The sequence below is a fragment of the Dermacentor albipictus genome, chromosome 2 (genome assembly GCF_038994185.2).
Source record: "Dermacentor albipictus isolate Rhodes 1998 colony chromosome 2, USDA_Dalb.pri_finalv2, whole genome shotgun sequence".
Lineage (NCBI taxonomy): Eukaryota > Metazoa > Arthropoda > Arachnida > Ixodida > Ixodidae > Dermacentor > Dermacentor albipictus.
The window spans coordinates 29927675-29949247 of NC_091822.1; positions in this window are offsets into that span (position 1 = coordinate 29927675).

The window sequence follows — 21573 nt, forward strand, 5'->3', positions numbered from 1 at the left end:
TTGGTTGGGCGATTCTGAGTGACTCACAATTGCTGTGTTTAAAAGAAATAAGCTTAAGAAAAGCGAACAGCACATTGACATACGAAATAGAGAAGACATATGCCATAGCGAAAGATCTACGACAGAACATAAATTTACAGTGGATTCCAAGTAGGAAATCTAAAGTCTGATCACACGGCACGTAAAGCACACCTACAGAATGAATTATCACTACTTCCTTTAGTGCCGAGTGACGCGCGATGTCGATTGAACAAACTATGCAGTAAATTGTCCAAAGAAACGGTTCATTAGTGATGCGCAGAACTCTGAATAATATAGTTTAGATCCTAGAATAGAATTCAATTATCCGTTTAAGATGAGTCGATCTGCTGAAACAACAGTTCATAGGCTACGACAGGGCACTGCCTATACTAAAAGCTTCCTGTAGAGGAAAGAAAAGCTATACATGCTCATGTGAAGAGGCGGAAGAAGACCTAGAACACCTTCTTATACACTGTAAAAAGCACGACGCTCCCCGCAAGAAAATCGCGAAAAAACTACGTGGCTTGTATTGACAGCCACTATCCTTAGGAAAAATTTTAGGTCCATGGCCAACAGAAAAGCTTCAAACCAACGCTGCACGCGCCTTAGTCAAACTCTCGGAGGAATCAAAAATATCACAAAAATACTGTCACACAATAGTTATAGCTTGCATTGTTATTATTAACAGGCACCCTTAATTTCATGTTCATTGTGTGTTCGTGTTCATGTAGCATTTGTATATGTTGCATTATAGTGTGGCGTTCAAGTGTCCAACATTTTCTGTGTGAGCATCTTGGTTTTGTGAACATTTATGCTGTGTGAACTCATGTGTTGCGTGTGAACACTTTGGTTCTGTGAGCATTTATACTATGTGAACACTTGCGCGAAGATTTATTCATATTGCAGTACTGATACTTAATACAGGAATGTTCCTTTATGTTTTTATTTGTCCAGTTTGGGGATTGTTGACACCTTTCCGACGATAACTATCACCTGAGAGGAGGAGTAGCCGGTGCCACACATAGGCTCCAGCCTCTCCTTAAGTACATTTATTTAAAAAAAAATAAGAACGGGCGTCTAACAGCTGCGCTCTCATACCCAGGTGGTTCATTCTGCACACTGTGCTATAATTAAGGTTAATCGCTGTGGTAGCTACGGAAAGAAGTTCGTTACTGAAAATGTATCATTCCGCGTGTTTCGTGATCAAGACATGCATGTCTCCAAAAAATTTTGAAGGCGTTGGTTCGGCGCCTTGCCTGCAGATTCCATTTTGCTCGTTTTCATTTTTAGAGTGTTTGACATTTGTCACACGCAACCTTTCGCGGCATATTCTTCGCGTTTAATGTCCCTTTATTTGTGACATTACCAGAGGCACGGTGAAGTCGGTGCACCTGTCCCGTAAGCTTGCAGGCAAAGAGCGTATGCCACAAGCGTCGCGAGCATGCCTGCGGGGATGCAGCGACGTGCTGCAAGTGAAAAAGCCGAAAAGAAAAACAACTAATAAGAAAACGGTTTACACAAGGTATTAGTAGTAGTGTAACGCATTTTCTGATTTTATGACCAGTCAGCGCAACAAAAGACAAAGAGAAAAACAAAAATTTATGACCACAGCTTGTAACACAATTTGTTTATTTTTGGGGGGTAAAAACATTTTTGCATTTATAGCTGAGCGTAAATAAATAACAGTTTCGCATGGCTGCTGCAAAACAATGCGCCGAGTTATTTTTTGGTGCCAACGCAGCCAATACAAAAAGTGTTGCCAGCCTCCATAGCATTGAACGCGGTGCATGAAACCTCGTATATTATGTGCCAGCTACAATGCAGCGCGTTTATTTTTCTTCGTAAAACGGGATAAGCTCGATTGGAATAGCCCCAGCAAATGTTTTGGTCATGCCATTGAGTTTATTAATTTCAATTTGCTAATACATCAATTAGTCTTGTGAAGGCCGTGCTGCCAATAAAGGATTTGTAGAAAATTGAGAAGAACATAAAACTGGCACGTTTTCACCAAGGCATTTTAGCTAGTTTATATTTTTTGCTAATAAGCAAAGCCCACGGAAAATTTAAAATATCACGTGGCTATCCATCCACGCGCTTCAAGAAGCAGCGCTGTCAAGCAAGCTCTACAGGAGTTAGTGGGCGATCGTAGCACTGTGGCCGCGACCACAGAGTTTCATACGATTAGGCAATATTTTTTACCCACACTTCGCGCAGGCTCATGCAGACGAGTGTAGTGCCAGGCAGACGCTATGACGTCGGGTGCTGCACTTGGCTAGCTGGCCTGCAGCCAATCAGAGCCGACAGCGCGTCGTCTTCTGCATTAGCAGACAGAAAGCGTCTGACTCTGCACATCACCACCTACTGGCTGCGTATATGCCCTTGACTGAAAGTAAACGCACACGCGCGAGTTTTCCGATTAATCACGATGCTATGCGCACAATCACAGCACTGCCCCGCATTACTCCGATACCAACCTTACAGGAACATGCCCAGCTCAACACAATTGCGGAGCTAATTTTGCAACGTGAAAAAGCACGTGAAATAAAAAAGCAACTTATTCCGGCTGTCGCTGCGTTGCATGCTCATTTTCACCGCGGCTCTCGGATTGACAATCAGCCCTACCCAATGCCTCCCTGGGAATTCACCAGCATCACAACTAATAAGCCAACGAAGTTACGACGCAGCGATACAACAGGTACTGTTGACGAACACAACATCGTCGATGCATCAAGCGTTAACACCTGCAAAGTCTATACGGATGCTGCCATTCTCCCAGACGGCAGAAGGACATCATTCCTGAGTACTACGCATAATATCATCAGCGGCCACCAGCGCTATTTATCTACGGAAGCCAGCGCTCTAGTAATGGAACTTCTAGCCATCCACGACGCTGTGCAAGATGCGACATGTAAGCTGCCTACCATCAAGAATCTAGATATCTTCACGGATTCTTTAGCGGCTATTCAGGAACTCAAGAAGGTTGATAAGGCGATGGAAATCTGCGAGAGAATACACACTATGAATAGTAAGACAGCTACTTGCGTCAAGGTACACTGGATTCAAGGCCATTCAGCGAACCCTCACAACATTGCTGCTGACCAGCAGGCACACTGCCCTCCTAATCCTGATCCTCCACCTATTCCCCTCCCACCCCAACCCCGTAACTCGCTGCGAGCCCGTAAAAATGTTCTCCGGCAGGACACACGCGCTCTTATCCCACCGTGTGTCTGCTCCCTCCCCCTTCACTTTACTAGGGCGGAGGTAGTTGTGCTTAGGAGGCTTCGGGCCGGGGTGGCCCTTACACCGGCTGTTGTCTCAAGGTGGAACTGGTCGCATTTACCACTGGGTGCTACATGTCCATACTGCTCCGTTCCTGTGGTGGAATCAGATGCATACCACCTAATATGGACATGTACGGGTTTACAATCGGAACGCTCGCGTCTCCTACTGCAAGCCGGCCTCTGCTACAGTGTGACAACCAGCTATGACCGCTGGATACATGACAACAGATTTCACAAAACACTGCTTCAATTCATACACAACACAGGCCTCACAGCACACATATAATACACATATACGCTCCAAGAATTATGCCTTAAGGGCAAGCCTTCATCGCAATAAAAAAAAACTGCAGCGAAATACATCACGAATGTGCAGTGAATGAAGACAACTTCTCAATGCGTATAATCCAACACGGGGTATGACACAGGCTGCAACACCCCTGAGATAATTTTATCTTCCTGGAAGATTAGCATACCTTCCTTTGAGACGCAAGCTAGCGCCAGCACTTCACTACCGTCCTTGTAGCGAATGTTCATCGTCGTCGCTATATTGGCGCCGACAGTCACAGGCAAAATGGCGCCACGCGGCTGCAATGCCAGCATGCTTGCTTGTCATCTTATGCCTACACTCATCGAAAGCGCAGTGAACAAACTGCACTTTTCGTGCTACACTGCAGCTATAAAAAATGACTTCGTGTATGTGGGCGCAGCTACACTTTTCTACACAAAGTAAAAAAATGGCTACTTCCTACACAAGATACGCTCGTGTAGCCAGTGTAAGTAAAAAAATTGCCCTACTGAAGGGAATTCTGGCACTAGTGCCTTATGAAGCTTCAAACTGGGCGGTTCCGCCAAAACTTCGTCTTTCTAGCTTCAAATGGCTTCGTGAAGCCATAATAAGTTTGAACAAAGTGATGCTTAATAAATTATAGGAAACATAATTAAGCACGCCGGAAGGAAAGATTCGAACGCAGAAGGCGGATATTCAAACCACTGCATAATGGACGCATGCGCTGTCAACAGCCACAGAACGCCCTTGTGAATTTCTCTTGGGAAAGTCAGCACGCCGAGGGGCCTGGTGCGTTTCGATGTCTCTCCCTCGCGTGGTTGAACTCCTGCAGTAGTAGTGACTCTGCATTGGCAGTATTTTCTGCACTTAAAAAAGTATTGATCACGCTAAAATTTAGGACAGTGAAGGCCATGGAGAAATGAGAGCGTAGGAGAGCCGAGCTAGCCCCGGTCAGTTCACGAGAATGTGACGGAAGTCAGGCGTTCTTTTTCGCAAAAGAATACTGGGACTGGTGTGCCGAACGATAGAAACCACGCTCCTCAAGCGCTGGCTGCTGCTCTGGGCCTCTGAAAAGTGTGATAAGATTTTTCGGCACGTGCATGTCCAGGAATTCTGGACATTCTCCTTCGGAACTTCACAGCAACGCACAACTGTAACTCAATGGAAAATTTTTTTTTCGAATTTATATTTCAGAATATAGGGTGAGGGTGAAAAAGTTTCAAAAGACTACAACAAGAGGGTAGTCCCTTCTAGCAACATATGCATTTTGGCACTTAGTCGGAACATTGGTGGTACGTTAAAGCAGTTAAAGAAAGTCAGACAGGGGAGGTGAAGTCCAACGACAGGAGAAAATCGTTTTGCACCCTCCCGCCAGAGGGCACATTGGCTTGAAAAAGCGCCAAATTTAAACCATAAAGCGATTTATTACAGTTGGCATTGAGAAGGTATTGGTAGAGGGAGTGTTATGCAGCCTGTTGGCACGTGCAGGCTTTTGAGAAGCTACCGAGATGGTACAGAGTGGTTATGCATGTGCATGCCTTGAGCCTCCCTGGGTATGGTTCTATGCGCATGCTCGCTCTGTGTATGAGTGTGCGGGCGTGTGCCTCCGTATTTGCGTTTGCATGCGCGCGGGTGCGTGTATGCGTGTGTCAGCGTTCGCGACGTGTGTGAGCGTTCGCAGCCTATGTGAGCGTTCGCAGCGGGTGTGCGTGCGCATGTGCGCGCGCTTACGGTGCATGCGTGGCCGCGTGTGAACGTGTACGCGTGCCAACGGGTTTTCGAATTTCAGCATGCACGATTGCGAAGAAATGTGTGTGTGTTTGTGTGGATGGCCGTGCGTGCGTATAGTGTGTGTGTGTGTGTGTGTTTGTGTGTGCGTGTGTGTGTGCGTATGACGGATGGAGAGAGAGTACGTGCGTGTGAGGGAGAGTGCTTTTGTGTGCGGGGGAGACAGAAAGTGTGTTTGTGTGCGAGGGAGAAAGAGCGTGTGTATGCGCGAGGGAGAGAGAGACTGCGTGTGTGTGCGTGCGAGGGGAGAGTGTGTGTGCGTGCTAGTGCCTCCATATTTGCAAATGCATGCACGCGAGTACGTGTATGGGTGTGTGAGTGTTCGCGGTGTGTGTGCATGCCTGGATCTGCGTGTTAGTGCATGTGCGCGTGCGCTTGCATGCTTGCGGCGCATGCATGGCGGCGTGTGAATGTGCACGTGTGCGACAGTGAGTGAGTGAGTGAGTGAGTGAGTGAGTGAGTGAGTGAGTGAGTGAGTGAGTGAGTGAGTGAGTGAGTGAGTGAGTGAGTGAGTGAGTGAGTGAGTGAGTGAGTGAGTGAGTGAGTGAGTGAGCGAATAAACTTTTATTTGGTCCAGCAAAGCGCGATAAAACGCGCACCTGGCTAATCCCACGACGGGACTGACAGATCTAGTCTGCCGGCCCGATCGCGGGCGCGCTGGACGGCCAGGATTTGATCCTCAAAGACGGGACTTCGCAGGAGGGCGTCCCACTCTTCCTTGGTGAACTTCGGGCCCAGCGACCCACACTCCCAGAGCATATGAGGCAACGTAGCTACCTCACCACAGGCCACGCAAGAACAATTGGTATAAATCTCTGGATATATGCTATTAAGGGTCGCCGGATTTGGGTACGAGTTCGTTTGCAGAAGTCTTAGTGTGACCGCCTGCGGCCTGCTTAACTTAGAGTGAGGCGGGGGGAAAACCCTTCTCTCTAAGTAGAAGAATTTAGTTATTTCGTTGTGTGTGAGAGGAGCGTCTCGGTGTCCGGGGAGAGAGTCGCCCGACCCGAGGGCAGCGCGGTCGGTAAAGCCACGCGCAGCCTCGTGGGCAGACTCGTTGAGGTTCAGAGGAACCCCCTCAATCGCCCCCACGTGTGCAGGGAACCAAAAAATCGAGTGCATGGAGGTGTTGCCGTGTTTGGCGCCTTTCAGAATTTGAACTGCCTGCCGGGCTACCCGGCCTTTCTGGAATGCCCTGATGGCGGCTTTCGAATCGCTATACACCCTGTCTCTACGACCGTCTTGCATGGCGAGTGCAATGGCCACTTGCTCGGCCACCTCTGGGTTCGTCGTCCGGACGGAAGCACAGTTGATAACTTTACCCAGCGTGTCAACGACGGAAACCGCAAAAGCCTTGCCGTCTCGGTATGCAGCTGCGTCCACGAAGCCTGCTGCGATTTTGTCCCTGTTTACTTGCTTTAGCATATTCAATGCTCTTGCCTTGCGACGACCTGCGTTGTGAACGGGATGAACGTTGCGGGGCAAAGGGGCGACCACGATCTTCTCCCCTATTTCTCTGGGGATTTGGGTGTCTTCAGCCAAGTTCTTGGTTGGTGCGAGTCCGAGCTCCTCGAGGATACGCCTGCCGGCCGGCGTGGTGGACAGCCGAGTTAGCTGGGCCCGTTCCTGAGCCTCGGCTATCTCCTCCATGGTGTTGTGTACGCCGAGCCGAAGCAGGTCCTCTGTATGCGTTCGGACGGGCAGCCCGAGGGCTCTCTTGAAGAATTTTCTAATGAGGGCATTAAGCTTTTCCCGCTCGGCTCTGAGCCAGTTGTGCATGGCCACCGTGTAGGTGAAGTGACACAGCACAAAGGCGTTGATGAGCCGAAGCAGGTTGTCCTCCTTGAGGCCACGATGTCTGTTCGTGACCCTTCGGACAAGGCGAAAAGCATTGTCGGTTTTCGCAATTATCTTGCGTAACGCAGTGCCGTTGCCGCCGCGTGATTCTATAAACATACCCAGGACTCTGATGGTGTCGACCCGGGGTATCGGGTCACCGCTCCGAGTGAACAGGTGAATGTCACTTTCCGAGACCGGTTTCCAGCCCTTGGGTCTGCGCCCTTTTTCTTTTCTATAAAGGAGAAGCTCAGATTTGGTCGGGGAGCATCTGAGTCCGGTGCGTAGCAGGTACTGCTCCGTGACGTCTACCGCCTCTTGCATGGCGCTTTCCACTTGCCCTTCGCTGCCGCCGGTGCACCAGATGGTGATGTCGTCTGCGTAGATGGTGTGTTTGACACCTTCAACTTGGGCCAGATTCCTCGAGAGGCCGATCATGCAGATGTTGAAGAGTGCAGGAGAAATGACTGAGCCTTGCGGCGTGCCCCGTGGGCCCAGGAGCAACTCGTCGGAGACAAAGTCGCCGATCCGCAGCTTCGCTTTCCTCCCCGTCAGGAACGAACGGACGTAGTTATATAGTCTGGGGCCCAGCTCGAGGTCTGCCACGGAGGCCAGAATGTATTTGTGGAGAACGTTGTCAAAGGCTTTCTCGAGGTCGAGTCCGAGCAGGGCCCTGGTGTCTCTGGAACTGCCGTCGATGATTTGAGGTTTGATCATCTTCATGGCGTCCTGCGACGAGAGGCCGGCACGAAAGCCAATCATGTTGTGAGTATAGATGTTGTTCTCTTCGAGATATCTGTTTAGTCTGTTGAGGACGACATGCTCCGCCACTTTCCCAACGCAGGAGGTGAGAGAGATCGGTCGGAGGTTGTCCACGTTCGGAGCCTTGCCGGGTTTGGGGATCAGGACGACGTTGGCGGTCTTCCATTGCTCTGGGACGCTGCCGTTTTTCCAGGTCTCGTTGATCTTCTCGGTGAGGTATGCGATCGAACCGTCGTCAAGATTCCGCAGCATCTTGTTGGTGATTCTGTCGGCACCTGGCGCACACTTCCCCTTGAGCGCGAAAATGGCTTGCCTAATTTCCCCCACGGTAAAGTCTTCGTCCACTTCCGGACGGCTTGGGCCGAGGTAGTCAGGAAACCGGTCTTCCTCGTTTCCACGCTTTATGGGAAGGTATTTCTCCATGAGCTTGGCAACCAGCTCGTCCCCGGAACAGGATGTGGTAGCTTCGTGCAGGGCTCTGGCGAGCGTGTGTCTCTGACTGGATCTGGTGCTGCCCTCGTCGAGGAGATGTTTAAGCATGCCCCAGGACTTGCCGTTACGCATCTGCCCGTCTATCGAGTCACAGACCTCGTCCCATTGCTGCTTGCCGAGGGTCCGACAGTGATCTTCGATGGCCTTGTTAAGCTCGGAGATCTTTTTCCTCAATCTTCGGTTAAACCTTTGTCCCTTCCATCTTAGAAGCAGCGCCTGCTTGGCGTCGATCAGATGGGCCAGCCTACTGTCCATCTTTTCTACCTCCAGGTCGCTGATGATCTTCTTAGTGGATGACTCGGCGTCACTCTTGATTCGCTCGCACCAATCTTCCAGGTCTTTGGGGACGGGTGCGCTGTCGTTGCCGCGGAGCTTGCGAAAAAGGTCCCAGTCCGTGACAGTGAATTCCCTGGATTTACTTCGGGTGACTTCGAAGCGGGTCTCGAGCACATAATGGTCGCTGCCAAAATTTATTGCGGTGTTGCTCCACTCGGCTCCCTCGACGTTCTTCACGAACGCCAGATCGGGGGTGGTGTCCCGGCTCACCGAGTTGCCGATTCGGGTGGGGAACGCCTTGTCCGTGATGAGCGTGAGGTCCATTTCGTTGGCGTTCTGCCACAGACCCCGGCCCTTGCTCGTGTCGTAGACGTACCCCCACACGCCGTACGGTGCGTTGAAATCTCCGACGACGCCCAAGGGATGGGTGCCGGCCAGGTCGACGGACTTCTTGAGTATCGTTTTGAACTGCTGTTGCGAGTGCCTGGGATTGCTCTAGATGTTGAGAATAAAGACGCTGTTTCTTCGCTGGTTGCGTTGTCTCGTGTTGAGCAGAACCTCCGACATGACGTATTCGACCTTGCAACTCGCCAGCTTCAGGTCGTGAGACAAGTGTGCAAGCCTCCTGTCAATTAACGTGCACACTCCCCGACCTTCGCCCTGCACGGAGACGGCACGATAACCAGACAGGGATGCGGCAGAGACGAGGGTTTCCTGTAATGCTATTACTTGCGGTTTGTTAGGTAGCGATCTTAAATATTGCTGCAAAGGAGCCCTCTTATTGGAGTACCCCCTGCAGTTCCACTGCCAAATTTTGAACTCCTCTTTGGAACTATCCATGATTAGATAAAGTGTCCGGGGTACCCGCTGTAAGCACAGGTGCACGCAAGAAGTTCCCCCCACTCTGACGTGCCAATGTGCTCGTAGCCCTGATCTGAGTCCCCGACGCGTTCGGAACAACAACCTGCATCGGAGTTACGGACGTATTATTATTCGGGATCACCAGACGCTCGAGGGCGTCCATGCGATCGGCCAGCGCGCCTAGGCCTCTCCGCGGGTCTCCAAGGGCGACTTGCACCTGTGCTAAGCCTTGTTGTAACTGTTGCACACTCTTAGTGAGCGTAGCCAGCATGCCTTTGATCTCATATGTTTGCGAGTTTGAATCGTCCTTACTGGAAACTGCCCTACGCTTGGCGGCGCCGGCCGAGTCGCAGGCCGGAACTGGTGCTTCTGTGGCGGTCGGCGCCGACGCGTTGGATGTAGCACTCTGACTGATTACCAATTTCTTAATCTCTATCATTTCACTAGCCATCTTTCTGATCATTTCTTTTAAGTCCGCGTTTTCCTTCATAAGGCGCGCTACCTCGGCGTCCCTGGATTGCTCTGGAAGCGGGTCGCGTGGGCCCCGGTAGGATCTCGCGTGGGCGCCGCCAGCAACCATATCTGCCCACGATAGCGTCGACTTTCTCTTCCTCTGCTGGCCGGCACTGGACTCATACCGGGCGCTCGAGACAGAGCGGCTCCTGGAGCGGCTTCCGGATCTGCCCCTGGACATAGATCTGCCCCTGGACCGGGATCTTCCCCTGGACCTGGAACGGCGTCCGGAAGGCGGAGAGGGGCTCCTGGATCTAGAGCTCCCGCGAGCCGCGGAGCGACCGGCGGCGGCCGGGAGTTGTCGCTCGCCTATGGCGAGGGCCGGAGACTTGCTTCTATTGGCTCGGGATCGGTCCCCGCGCCTGCGTCTGACGAGGTACGGCGTCTGGTACCTCTGCTTGCATTCCTTGGCAGCGGTGAAGTGTCGGCCTCCGCACAGCCTGCATTTGGGGTCGCACTTGTGTTGTTAGTCCGGGTTGGCGATGCCGCATCCCCTGCACATAGTTTCGTCCGGCGAGGGGCAGACGTCCGCTCGATGCCCGAGGCGGCCACAGGCGTAGCGCACCTCCAATTGCTTCCTATATAATGCACACCTGACAAGTGTTCCGCCGTACGACACGTAGTTTGGCACCTTGTAGCCGTCGAAGACCACAACCACGGTGCCCGTGCTCTTGATTCGTTTGGCTCCCAAGGCCAGCGGGTTCTTCGAGTTGACAATCTTGCGATCGAGCTCCTCCGGGCCTTCACTCGGTGCGATGCCGCGGATGACGCCTTTGCACGTAGAGTTGGGCGCTGCCTCGTACGCATTCACCTCGTGCTGCTGGCCGCCAACAGCGATGCACTCGACCCTGACGTAGAGGGTCGCATTTTCTCTGCTGGGGGTGCTGATGACCATGATATTTTGTTGGAAATTCGGGCACATCGTGTCCCAGTCCCGCTTCGCCTGGTCGAAACCGACTGCGTTCCATATGGCCTCGGCCACAACTGTCGGCCCCACCTTGCTGATGTTCAGACCTCCCTTCGGCCTGACGATGATCTTCGCGTCTTCTTTGGGCACCGGAGGCATCCTTCCACCCCGAATAATTTTGGCTTTAGCGCTGCTGCGGTCTCGGTGACCCTTTGCGGTCGCGTTGTCATTTGGTTTAGCGCTGGTAGAAATGGCACTAACTCGCTCGACGGGCGCCGGTTTGGCTCCGGAGCGCCTGGCAGCAACTGTTTGCCATCCGAGATCCTTGGAAAATTCCTCGGGAGTCAGAAGCTCCCCTTCCACTTCGCATTCCATCACGGCAGACACTGACGAGAAGAGCTGGCGCCGCAGCAGCACTTCGCCGCGCTAACACAAGCGCGGCAAGGGTTAGCGTCGCAGCGGCGTAGCCTGGACGGAAAAGGCCGATAATATCGCAACAAGGCCACCCACCTTCAAGAGTCGGGTGTCTACGGGATCGCCACAACTTAAAGAGTCCGTTGGCACTAAAATAGTCGAACTGGGCTCAAATTAAATCACCGAAATCATTTCAGAAGCGGGAGCTGGTCTTCGCCGCCTACTGGCACGTTCGTCGTCGTCGTCTTCGTCGTCGTGCGACAGTGCGTATTCGTCTTTCAGCATGCATGCCTGCGGACAAAAGTGCGTGTTTGTGCGCGCATGGATATATGTGCGTGCGATGGAGAGAGCGTGCGAGTGCTTGTGAGGAAGAGAGTGTGTGCTTGTGCGAGGGAGAGAGAGTGCGTATGTGTGCGTGCAAGGGTGTTTGTATGTTTTCGGGTGTGAGTGAACATTTTCCTGCTTACACCTACTCTTGGAAACAAACGCGGTGTGGAGAGCATTAAAACCTGTGTTTAAATCCTCGAGACAAGAACGAATGACACTACATTTGTAGCATTATCTCTTTGTTAAAGCGAAACCGACAAAAAAAATGCGCCTGTGACGTCAGTATTGCCGCCCTTGGCTGGCGCGGCCCCGTAAGAAGCAGCCAAGCAGTTCAACTTCGTTATCTTGCTTCCGTTGGCGGCAGTGCAATGCCTTGAGAGCAATGACGCACTAATTCTGCACTATCATTCAATCGTGCATCGTTTCTGCGACCAAGCACGCTTTCGGCAGCGCGCGTTCGTTTCTATATTGACATTTCAACTTTAAACGGCTTGCCTTCGGAAAAACGATGTGAATAAATATCGACAGTCGCCTGGCCGCAAGGAACATGCTCACGGAGCCGCGTCATTCATCGCAATATATCGAAAGGCTGGAAGCGGTCAGGTCGATGCTACCCACGATCGTTTTCCGCGTCAGTTAGACTTTCAGAGAACGCTTAATTACAAAATATTTGTTCTTAGTTCTTACAGAAGCATGATTATTAAGCATATATTCGCTCAACTACAATATGTCGATTACAGGCTCCAGACTGCTAATTTGCTTTAGCCACCCAAAACAATTATTTAAATGGTAATTAACATACATTCGTAAATTCCGCACACAACTGCTCAACTTGATCCGTATCCGGAGGTTACTATCTGAACACTCGAATGATAACAATAATGTCAGGAAGATTTACATTGATCTATTCCTTAATATTGGGTGCCGTTAAAGCAGACCGCCTGTATATTGTTGGTGCAGTAGGCACCTAATAAAGCAGGTGCGAATACTCGGACAGGTTTTCTTGACGCAATTCAAGTTGAACTTAGAACAGATGCACCCAACCGTGCACCTCTGTCTTTACAATGTTTTCTCCTACATTGTACAAGAAACGCCTCCGCGCCATGGTACATCAAAAAAGGTGTGCGAGAGCATTATTTGCGCTAATAGATTTCTGAGCATTGGTGGCATCAGGCTTGGTTCCCTTGCGTCATCAGGAATGAAAGGATCACATAGCTAGGGGCCCAAGCAGGTAGACTACTTCCGCCACTGGGTCGGCGTAAGATTACAGACAGACAGATGGACGGACGGACGGACAGATATGTTCGAAATGGCTGAATAAAGGCAAATAATGCTATTTACCTTAATAGCAACTCTCTGGGGGAAAGCATTGAATAATGTTTTTCCGTAATTCGTAACAGATGGGGCAGTGCGGACGCGATTATATCTGGGTTGGGACGGAAAATATCGGAATCTTAAGTTGAGTGCTTTGCCGCGAATAGATTGATTGTTTAAAGTGAATTATAATAAATCCTTCGGTTTTACGAGCAAAAACGACGATATAATTATCAGGCACATCGTAGTCGCAGACTCCCGATTAATTTTGCCTACCTGGGCGTTCTTTCAACTTCCACACAATGCATGGTACGCTACACTTCTTGCATTTCGTTGCCGTGGAAATGCGCTTGCCTCGGCAGGCATTCCAACCCACACCCTCTGACTTAGCGGCGCGACGCCGAAGTCACAGCTTTAGGGTGGCTGGAAATGGGAGGCGTGAAAACCGACCTCGCCAAGCTTGTCGCTATGCGCGATCACTTCAATGTGGCACTGTTGTCGGGGGCGGGGGGGGGGGGCGACTGGAAAACAGTTATTTAGGGTCTGATTTATCTTGCATGCGTAATAGACAAATCGCGCAACAGAAGGTCCCTGGACTGATGTAGGATGACGACATTCTGCCACTAACGGACAACGCATGTGATTTAGACACTTGTGAATATTTGTGGCAAGGCAGCGACGAACCTAGACCTTAAGTTTACACAGAGAAATCGGGACTTATAATCTGTAATGAAAGGACGAATAATTACATGGTGTCAATTCAACAGCAAGTCATACGCACAGTCAAGCACGGTATATACCTGTGCGTATATACAGGGTGTCCCACGTAACTTGAGAGAAACATTTAAAATATGCAAATGCAACGTAGCTTAACAGACTCAAGGTAATGTTGTTTGCCATCGCTTGGAGATACTCAGATTATGTTTTTTATTTGGCGTAATTAAATAACTAGCCCTAATTAATTATTCAACTTCTCAAATATTATAATTCGGTTAAAGTGTCAATGAAAAAACTGTATAGCAACACGAATACTCCCAATCAAACAAAAAATGAAATGCCTCATAGCCCCCTAAGACAGAGGCTACGAGCCCTCATTAAAGTCAAGCGAACAGTACTTAAATTCTTTCTAATCACGCATACAACATACAAAGCAGCATGTCGAAGAATGTCATAATCAATGGCTCATACCCCAGTAAGCAAGCAAAAAATGCAATGACTCACAGTCCCGCAAGTTTCATGGCTACTCACTTTGCGTGAATTAGCTGCGATGACACTATCTCTGTTGTTGTCGGTGATTTCAATGTGTATGTGTGGGTATCGAAAAGGGAGCGGTTTACGCGTTCCGTGTTGCAGACATACCCCTTGCGATGCCACACTGATCCGGCCCAACCGTCCATCCAGCGGCGTACGTGCATCGATTTGAAATTCTAAGAATGTGATTGCAGTTGCGAGTGAAATAATGACGACCCTCAGGACAATAAATGAGTTTGTACCTTTTATTCAAAATTATGTGTCACCTCCGAGTCATGTGCTAAATAGCTTCGCTCGTCAACCACCTTCACGGAGTGGAATGGCTCATGATTTTTTTTTACTTTCTCTTTGTCTTTCTTTTTTCGTTTCTTTCTTTGTTCTCTCTTTCATTCTTTTGTTCCTTCTTTCTTTCCTTCGTTCTTTTTTTCCTTTGGTTTCTTCATTCATATTCAGCCACTGCATCTTTGCTTCCTTACGAAGGTATCAGCCATTCCTGATTATGTCGTTCTTTTTTCGGGAAGGAGCCATTGCTGCTGGTATTTTTTGTACCATTCCTCTACTTTTCTTGTATCACTCTTCTTTTTTGTATCATTGGACTAGACACCGCTTATTGGGGGAGGGGGTGGGTGTATGAGCAATTGCTACGAGCCACTTGAGCTCTTCGCCTTAATAAACCGTGTGCCAATGTAGCCGTGCGGTTTGGGGCTGCTTCCACCTCGGGCACTAGGCTCGGAACTCATGTTTCCCTTGACTAGCATACTTATGTCAACATTAATTCTTTAAAAAATCCGGTATTTTCTTTGTTTATATGTTCACAATAGACACTTAAAATATATTCCGCAAGGAACTCACCCCAATACTTCAGTACTTTTTGTTCTAACACACACGTGCGCGCTACACACATATGTGCACAGTTACAGGGGTCCCACAAGGGTCAGTACTAGGGCCAATATTTTTTTCTTTATTTGTAAACGATCTTCCTGATACCTTAGGAAACTTCTCTGCTGTGATGTATGCAGACGACACTGTTCTACTTTGTGCGCTAGACTCCTTGGACAAAACATTTCAAATGGCTAATAATGAACTTCGGAGTGTTAACCAGTGGTTCGCGTCAAATAAGCTAACTCTGAATATCAAGAAAACTAAATATATTCTCTTTACTTCTTCGTGGAAAGCACCACTAAAAGACTGTCATTCGCTTTCTCTAAACCATAATATCCTTGAGCGGGTGAGTTCAATTCTATACTTGGGTGTCACACTAGACGAGCATCTTCATTGGAAGCCTCACATTGCATTGCTGTGTAAAAAGTTGAGCAAGGCTTGTTTTATGCTGTATAAATGCCGTTATTACTTCGACACTGCCACTCTGAGAACAATTTACTTTAGCATATTCCATAGCCATCTATCCTACTGTATTGCATCTTGGGGTAATACGTACGTTTCATACGTTGAACCTATCATACTTCTTCAAAAAAGGGCCTTGCGATTTATAACTTTTTCGGACTACAATGCTAAATCAATGCGCTGTTTCAAAGTTTAAATATACTGCCTTTTAATTTATTACTGAATCTTAAAACTATATTGCATACTCATAACAGCATAACCACTAACTGTCCTTTGAGCGTATCACATTTTTTACATTCCAGAAGCAATACACGCAGCGCACTTAAGGGAAATTTTCTCTTGCCAAAAATGCATAATGTATATGGTAGGCGAAGGTTAAGCAACACTGGAGCACTCCTATGGAACAGCTTGCCAACAGAAGTAAAACAAACAAAAAGTTTTTCACTATCAGTGAAAACCCATTATCACTCATTACTATTATCTGCATAGTTTTCATCTGGATTGTGTACACATGTTTACCCTTTTCACTTGCAGTGTATAATTTACTAAATACAAATTCCTTTCTGTCGATTTCTCGTAGCTAATACACGTACCCTGCCTTGTGTTCTAATTGAATGTTTATGTATATATGACTTACTTATACTTCTTCGTATTGATGTTAAGATTGTGAATTATTAACTAGCATGGATCCCAACTAGCCTTGAGCTAGGGATCCAGATGTCCTGTACAACATTTCCTGTGTAATTTCCATTTTTGAATAAACTTCAATTTCTTTCAATTTCTTTCTTACTCTATTTGATACAATGTACTAAAAATTATCCGTTGCTCTCCACCCGGCAGCTTAATGACGCCAGAAAACCGACCCTGATGCCACCAACGCTTATATAGTAATCGGGAGCACGCACAATGTTCTCACACACCTTGTGTGATATACCGTAGCGCTGAAGTGTTTCTTGTATAGCGTAGGAGCAGAAGCAGACGTGCACTGTTGGGCACAGGTGCTTAAGTTGATGAAGTTGAATTGCGCCAAGAAGACCCATCGAAGCAATCGCACCTGCTTTTAAGAAGCCTACTGCAACATGAATATCAAGGCAGGTATTTTTTAACGGCGCCAAACTTTAATAGAGCAATATAAATCTTGCTGACATTATTGTTATCATTCGAGTGTTGAAATTGCTAGCCTCTAGATACGGTGTAAGTTGATTGGTTGTTTGCGTAATAAACGAAGGTACGATAATTAAATTGTCAATAATTGATCTTAGGCAGCTAACGGACATGATTAGCTTGGAGCCAGTCCTCGAGATTATCTAGCTGAGCGAATAATTATTAAACGTGCGTCTGTATTGCACAAATATTTTAGAAGTAATCTATTTGAAAGCATAACTGATGCTGAAAAAGAACGTTTATAAGAGCGACCTGACCGAGCCCAGTCTTTTGTGATAATCTGATCAATGGCATCGCTCCGTGAGTACTGTACATTCCTTGCGGCCCATCCGCTTTCGATGTACATTCGTTTTTTCTCTCGAAATCCAGCAGTTTAAAGCTTTAAGGTGCGATCTTGTACGCGTTCCAAAATAGAACGGAGGCGGTCCGGTCTTTCCGTCGCGAAAGTGGCGGTCCGTTCCGTTGCGTTCGTCCGATAGCAGACAACACGGAATGATTGACAGCAGATATCACTTCACAATTGACGTCATGGCGTTCTTCACCGTTCAAACTGACCAAGCGTGTGCGGCTCGGTGGAACGGACCGCCTCCGTTCTATTTTGGAACGCGTACAAGATCGCACCCCTAGGGTGCGATCTTGTACGCGTTCCAAACTCGAACGGAGGCGGTCCGTTCTTTCCGTCGCGAAATTGGCGGTCCGTTCCGTTGCGTTCGTCCGATAGCAGACAACACGGAATGATTGATAGCAGATATCACTTCACAATTGACGTCATGGCGTTATTCACCGTTCAAACTGACCAACCGTGTGCGGCTCGGTGGAACGGACCGCCTCCGTTCTATTTTGGAACGCCTACAAGATCGCACCCCTAATGTCAATACAAAAGCGAACGTGTGCCACCGAAAACTTGCTTTGTCGAAGGAGGGATGCACGACGCAATGATGGTGCAGATTTAGCGCGTCATCGCCGTCAAGAGGCAAGGAAGAAAATGAACGCGAACCGCTAGCAGCTCCTCGCGAGACCGTGCCGATGGTGATAGTACCATCGAGACAAAATACAGGGCGGCAGTACTAACTGCACAGGCGCGTTCACAGCGAAGCTATGTACCTTTGGCCCGAAATGCATTTGTCGTGTCAGGGAGCAAAAATGCCGGCCGATCCCGGAGGTTGCGGAGTATCGGACTGTCGTGCGGCGGAGGTGAAGCAGGCTTCGAGTGCTCCGCCAATAATAATAATAATAATAATAATAATAATAATAATAATAATAATAATAATAATAATAATAATAATAATAATAATAATAATAATAATAATAATGAAGATGCATTGTTTTCCGTCGATGGGTATGCTGGAATCGCACATGGCTTCACGCGCAGAAGGCATTGCCATATATGCAGAGGAGGAAATGTATGTATACTACCATACAACCTTAACTCGTAAGAGGAGAGGGGCACCGACTGTGGAGTTGTGTTTGCTGTACGAACGAAAGACGGAATTATGATATCCACTGTCTATATATATACAGGCACACCCAACTGTGGTATTAAGAAGTTCATGACCACGCACTTTGCATTGGTTAGCCGCGATGACACTACCCTTGTGATCACCATTGGAGGCTTCAATGTGGGCATTTCAAAACCAGAAAAGAAATGGTTCACTGAGCTTGTGCATTAAGAATTCGGTTTGAAGTGCTTGACCAATCGAAGTAACTCAATTAGGTAGCAACGGTCGTGCATAGATACTACTTTGGCCTAGATTCTCTCTAAGGTTGTAACCGGGCCAACCCGCATATATCACAGTAACCACAAGGCTATCGTCACTACCATTACCAAATGGTGAAAATAAATACATGACCCCTTGTCTAATCCTGTCTGATGTGCTACAGCTTAACTGGTCATCCATCTCCACAGAGTGGAATTGCTCCTAATATATATTTTTTTCTTTGTGCGTTGGTTTCGCTTTCAGAAAGTGATAATGGTATAAAGGCAGTGCCATTCAATCTTGTCTCTGTGGATATAAATAAGATTCAAGTAAACTCTATATCCGCGCCGTGCTTGCTTAGTGTGTGTGGTGTTGCGCTGCTAACCCTTACAAAAATGACTTTAGAGTGTCTATAGAAAGTCTATAGACTTTTTATAGACGACCTTGCCTTTAATATAGAATCTATAGATTTGGACTTTTGTTGATACAAAGTCTATAGACTGTCTATAGACAATAGTCGATAAAGTTTCTATTTCTTTTTGTCTATGCGCAGTCTATACACAGTGTATAGAAAAAAGTCGGTATGGTGTTTGTTTCTTTTTTGTCTGCTTTCCCACAACAGACACCTATAGACAAAAGTCGATACTGCCTCTATTTATTTTTCTCTATCATTTGTCTATAGACTTTCTATAGACAAAAGTCAATAAGATTTTTATTTCGTTTTGTCTATTCGCAGTCTATAGACAGTCTATAGAAAAAAGTTGATACGGTGTTCCTTCTTTTTTTGTCTACTTCCTCTCTATACACTACATATAGACGAAAGTCTATACAGCCTCTATTTATTTTTCTCTGTTATTTGTCTATAGACATTCAATAGACGGATGTCGATAAGAATTCTATTTCTTTTTATTTATTCGCAGTCTATAGACAGTCTATAGAAAAAAGTCGATACAGTCTCTCTTTATTGTTGTTCATTCTTCGTCTTTAGACTGTCTATAGACGAGAGTCAATAAGGTGTATATTCCTTCGTGTCTATTCCCACTCTACGTAGTTCTTCAAACATGCACATGCACACACACACACACACACGCACACACATACACATACACACATATACACACATACATACACACATACACATACATGCACACACATACATACACACACATACATACATACATATATACACACGCATACATACACACATACACACATACATACACACACATACACATACACACACATAAACATACACACACATTCACACACACATACACACACACACACACATATATATATATATATATATATATATATATAATGCTGCGCGACCAGCTGCTTGAGTCACATTCCTTATTACGTCCTTATTCTACCAAGCACAAATTTACTAATGCATGTCATCCGCAGACCAATGGTCTTACGGAGCGGCTTCATCGAATAATAACAGACATGCTCTTCATATATGTTTCTGATGACTATCGTGACTGGGATACTGCTCGCCCGTTTCTCATATTAAAGTACAATTCATCACGCCACGACACTGCACGTTACTCGCCGTTTCATTTGTTGTGCGGCCGAGATTCAGTATTGCTTTTTAATACAATACTGTCTACCCCTCAAGAGTCCGTGTCTTAGTATGCAAGCGATGTCATTGCTCGAGCCCAAGAAACACGCCAAGTTGCTCACCGTCGCCTTTGTGCTTCTCAGAACAAGAGTAAAATCATTTGCGACAGTAGTCACCGGGACGCCGATTATATTCTCGGGGATCTTGTCCCTCTTCGATCTCCCACCCGCCGTTTCGGCCTCTCGGAAAAACTAATATCCCGCTACTCCGGCGCTTACCGGCTCCTCTATCAGGTAACCTACGTAACCTACGATATGTCTCCGGTCACACCTACTACTCGCTTCATCCAGACTTCCCATGACGTCTTTCAGGTCAGCCGCCTAAAACGCTACCAGTACTTTTCTGCCTAAAAAGCAGCGGGACGGCGCTTCCACGCCAAGTGGAAATATGTTACGCAGCTCTGCACAAATCTGAGGAACATGAGCACGAGCTTAGGTCTGAAGAAGTGAACGGTTTAATGACTAGCCTGCTTTGTCAATTACTGTAAAAAACTGTACATTCTGTAAATAAAAAAATATGCGGTATTACGTGACAAGACCATGATCTGATTGTGAGGCATGGCGCAGTTGGGGAATCTGGAAAATTTAGACCACCTGGGCATCCTTAGCGTACACCTAAATCTAAGTACACGTGTGTCTTCGCATTTCGCCCCCATCGAACTGCGGCCGCCACAATGTTTATGCGCTACTCGTCTTGCTTCTCTACAAATACAAGTTTAGACTAATACAAAAGTATTAGTCTAAACCTAACTTAACGGGAAGCTTTAGCTCCTACCTGGGAAATCATCAATCCTTTCTTCTTACGACCACTGCACCGCAATTCATGAGTATGTTGAACTTAAAAGAAACAGTTAAAATTACATTTCAGAAACCCAATTTTTATTTACCTTCCAGTTTTCTAAATTCAAAAAAATTGCGAAATCTCAAGAAACAATACTCGAAGTATATGACTCTGTACCTCAGCAACTAAAGATGATGTCGGAATTCGCTAAGCTGCACCTAATATTTCATTTATTTGCAGACAAAAATGATATATCATATGCCACCCTGAAATACACCACCAACTCCTGAATATGGTATTCGCAAAATCTTAACAGGCACTGTAACTTCACATAAGTTATAAATTCATACATTGAATTTGTCCGATTGAAATGCTCCAAAGGATGCAGTTTAGAGGGATGCGATATCAGTTTTCATCCGCACTAACGGATTTGTAAATTTCGTACTTCTTTTTCAACTTTGCCGATTTCCGATAATTCTTGTCAGTAATGCCATGGCCTAGATCAAAATTACTATTGCAGCGATCACTGTGATGTAACGTTCTCTCTTGAATGCAACAATTCTCATTCATATCGGTTGAGCGATTTTCTCATAAAATCATTTATGCGTTTTACATGTAATTGAGCAGCCGGC